Raw genomic sequence first — 4343 nt, 5'->3', positions numbered from 1 at the left:
GGAGGGGGGGGGGGGGAGGGTTGTCGAAATGTGGGGGGCACGGAGATTGAGGGGGGGGGGGGGGCAGTGAATCCGAGGGGGGGTGTTGGGGGGGGATCACGGAGCTGCAAGGGGGGGTGGGGGGGGGTCACGGAGCTGTTTTGGGGCGGGGGGGGGGGAGGAGGAGGAGGAGGAGGCTGAAGATGAAGATGCTCCGGATGGAGGATGGGAAACTCCCGGTGATGGAGGGATGGGAAAAAATCCGGGGGGGGGGGCGGGGCGGGGGGAGCCACGGACGGACAGATGGACGCGGGGTGGGGGTGGGGGGAAAGCGGGGGGGTTGGGGGGGGGGGGGGCACGGCCGGTCCCAGGGATGGAAGGGTTTGGGGGGGGGGGGGGCGGAGGGGGGGGGGGGTGAGACGCGGTGCCACGGGGATGGGCGCTGGGGCTGCCCGCGGGAGGGGCCCAGGTGGGGGGGGGAGGGTGCGGGGGGGGGTGGGGGGGGGTTGGGGAGGGGGGGGGGGAAGGATGGGGGGGTGGGGAAAGACGGGGGGGGGGAGGGAGGTGCCGGCTCCGCCTCGGGAGCGGGGTGCGGCCCCGCTGCGGGGGGAGGGCTGTAAGGAGGGGGCTGGGGGGGGGCTGTTGGGGTTGGGGGGGGCTGTTGGGGTTGGGGGGGGGCTATTGGGGTGTGTGTGGGGGGGCTGTTTCTGCGTGTGGTTGTGTCACCCCTCTGCGTGTGGCCACGGGCGCGTGTGCGCGTGTCACGTGTGTGTGTCACACGCGTGGGGCGCCTTGTCCCCGGGGGGGGTGTGTGTGTGTGTGTGTGTGTGCATGGAGCCCCCCCCGCCCCCCAACTCCACCCCCACCCCCCCCTTTCTTCCTCCGTGTCCCCCCCCCAAACTCCTCGCACCCCCTCGCCCACCTGCACCCGCACCCGCGCGTGGCGGCGCCTCATTCCTTTAAGGGGGGGGCCCCAAAAAAAATTATTTACACAAACAAACACCCCAACACTTGCACCCCCATCTCCTCCCCCCCCGCACACCCCCGCAGGCCGACAACTCCACATTAACCCCCCCAAATCCCTTTCGGGCTCCCCCCCCCCTAACCCTGGCCCAGATTAATCCCCCCCCCCCCGCCCCCTAAAATCCCTTGCACACTCTTGTGCACACCCAGCTAATCTTGGGGGGGGGGGTGGGGGGGGGGGTGTGAAGGGGGGGGCCGTATCCTGCCCGCACACCCCCCTCCTTCCCTACGGGGATTACGCGGAGGGATGGATAATCCCCGCTGGCATCACGCTCCCCCCCCCCGACTTCTCGCCGATCCAGCTGCGCTCCCCCCATAATCCGCAGCACTCCTGGGTGTGTGTCCCCCCCCCCGACCCCCCCCCGGCTCTGCCTGTACCGCAGGCAGGGTACAGGCAGCTCCCGCAGCGCCCGGGCAGCCGCAGGCCTGTGATCCCAGCGCGGCACCCGCAGCGCCCGCGCCACGGGGGGGGCGTGTGTGTGTGGTAGCTGGGATAAGGGGGGGGCGAGCAGAAGCCGAATGTGGCCTCCCCCCCCCTGTTGCACTCAGGGTGCTGAGACACCTTCCCGTGGTCCCCCCCGTCACCTCCCCGCATCCTGCTGCCGCCCCGGCGGGTGCTCAGCACCCACCCGGCTCCCTCTGAAGCAGAAATAGGTGGGGGGGGGGGGGGGACAGAGGATGCGGGGGGGGGACACACACCCCATCAGGTCACGGTGCTGGGATCCGGTCAGGATGGATCCTTCTGCTTCCTCATGGAGCCCCGTGGCCCTCAGGAGACGTTGGGTGGCCCGAAAGTGGCCCAGAGAGAGAGAAGGTGATGTCCGAGGGGACGATGTCAACTTGTCCCCACTCCGGGGGAATTTTGACCCCCCCCCCTCCCGGGGTGTGTGTGTGTGTGTGTGTGTGTGTGTGTGTGTGGAGATGATGACACCAGCTTGGAGTTTTGAGGGGTGAAACCCACGAAGGGTGGCGCCACCACACCCTCGGGGATTGGGTGGGCGACTTGGGACAACCCAAGGAAGCGGCTTTGTGGCCAAGAATAATCTTTGTTCCCTGGAGGGCTGGGAGAGCCGAGGAGCCTTTGGTGACCTCCAAGAGCTTCTTCTCAAGCTGGTGGAGGGAGGTGGCGGGTCCTATGGGGTGTCTTCTCCTCCAGGGAGAGAGGAGGAAGGTCGGTCAGGCTTGGAGCTGGCTCCAAGCGTCTTCCGTCCTCTCCCGTGCTCCTTCTCCAGGCCAAGGTGGGCCAAACCCGTGGAGAACCCTGGAGGTGCTGCTGCCCTCCCTGCCCGCCCCAGAACAACGCCCTCAGCTTGAGGGACCCTCTCACCCTTCAGGGAGGTCCTCCTGGTCTTCATCATCCTCCTCAGGGCTGTGGAGCTGGAAGGATCGAAGAGGAGGAGGAGGAGGATTCCCAGAGCTCGGAGGTGGGTGAGAAAGAGCTGGGGAATCACCACGAGATGATGCAGCCCAGCTTCTCCCACGGCCGGGGCATCTTTGAGGACCTCGGTGCTGCTGTTCTCCAGGGGAAGAGGTGGTCAACACTGAAAATGTCCAAGTGCACCTTCAGCTGGAGGGAGGGCCCGATCCATCACCACGCCCGTGGGTGACCCAAGTGCTGGAGGAGCTTCAGCGATGGCTCCAACCTCATCCCTACCCGAGAATCCATCATGGCAAGAGACCCATCTTCTATGAGAAGAACTCTGGAAGAGCTACGAGGACCTGAGGTCCCACCACGTGGAATAGAAGGTGGTGGTGACTCTCCAGGTGTGGGTGACCCTATGCTTGCCCCGAGTGCTGGAGGAGCTTCAGCGATGGCTCCAACCTCATCCCTACCCGAGAATCCATCATGGCAAGAGAACCATCTTCTATGAGAAGAACTCTGGAAGAGCTACGAGGACCTGAGGTCCCACCACGTGGAATAGAAGGTGGTGGTGACTCTCCAGGTGTGGGTGACCCTATGCTTGCCCCGAGTGCTGGAGGAGCTTCAGCGATGGCTCCAACCTCATCCCTACCCAAGAATCCATCATGGCAAGAGAACCATCTTCTATGAGAAGAACTCTGGAAGAGCTACGAGGACCTGAGGTCCCACCACGTGGAATAGAAGGTGGTGGTGACTCTCCAGGTGTGGGTGACCCTATGCTTGCCCCGAGTGCTGGAGGAGCTTCAGCGATGGCTCCAACCTCATCTCCCACCAGAGGATCCGTCATAGTGGGAGACCCTATAGACATCCCAAACTGTGGAAGGGCTTCACCATGAGCTCAAAGCTCATCAAACACCAGTAGATCCACATAGAGGAAACTCCCTACAAGTTCTCCGTGTGTAGGAAGAGCTACGAGGAGCTGACGTCCCACCAGAACCACCACGTGGGGTAGAAGGTGGTGGCAACTGTCCTGGTGTAGGTGGGCAGCCACGGCGGGCTGCGACTTTTGGGGTCTCCAGCCTCATACCTCATGCTCGGGTTGCAACGGGCCGTCAAGTTCTGCCCTCAACTTCCTCTCTTTCACCCCCCCTGTGATCCTCCACCAATAAAATCCACCTTGGATAACCCAGAGACATCATTAACAACGCTTGATGTTAATTGGTGTGGAAAACGAAGCTTTTCCGAGCAGGATAAACCCAACATCTGGCTTTTTTTAAGCTGAGAGGTGGGTCCTATGAGATGTCCAGAAGCTACGTCCCCCTTCCCCAGACTGGACCAGCTCTTGAAACCAACTGGGAGGACTTTTCTTCTCCTTTACCTCCATCCTGGGTTGCTGGAAACACATTAACGGGCTGAATTAGTCAGATTTGCGTTTAAATTCCAGCCTGTGGAAGATATTTTTCAGAGAGGGAACATTATTTAACGTGGGTGAAATCAAGTCCCTGCTCCCATCTTGTGGTCCTTGGTTGGAGATCCAACTTAGGACCGAGATATATATATTTTTGGCGACATCTAAATTAGTTTCTCTGTTATCTCTCAAACACCGGTTGAGCCCTGTCCTCCAGCAGAAGGTCCTCACCCAGGGACGACCCAAAATCTACATTCCTCAAAGGCCGTGGCCACCCAGGAATGACCCAAAATCCACATTTCTCAAAGGCCGCAGTTGCCCAAGAACGAGGTCAAATGGCGGCGGCTCCTTCCTTTGTTAAAAAACCAAACCAACCAAAAAACAAATATTAATTCCCTGTTTCCATGGGATTTTATCAACTCCGGTCCTTTTTGTTGTTTCTTTTTAATTGTTTATTTTAACTCTCAGGGTCGTGAGAATGGGCAAATGCAGTTATTGACAGAAAAAGATATCGCCTGCCTTTGTGTCTAGCTCTTTTTTTTTTTTTTTTTTTAAAAAATTATTATTTATTTT

General features: G+C 60.6%; 1 long non-coding RNA gene across 1 annotated transcript; it reads left to right on the top strand.

The window, feature by feature from the left end:
* The first annotated feature begins 1690 nt into the window (after positions 1 to 1690).
* LOC141972655 (uncharacterized) lies at positions 1691 to 2766 on the top strand. Its single transcript, XR_012635421.1, has 3 exons — positions 1691 to 1816; positions 2235 to 2426; positions 2526 to 2766. It is a non-coding gene; the product is annotated as an uncharacterized LOC141972655 (long non-coding RNA).
* Positions 2767 to 4343: the final 1577 nt, after the last annotated feature.

This window comes from Athene noctua, chromosome 34, assembly GCF_965140245.1.
Source record: "Athene noctua chromosome 34, bAthNoc1.hap1.1, whole genome shotgun sequence".
Taxonomy (NCBI): domain Eukaryota; kingdom Metazoa; phylum Chordata; class Aves; order Strigiformes; family Strigidae; genus Athene; species Athene noctua.
This window is presented reverse-complemented; position numbering and strand designations above follow the sequence as displayed.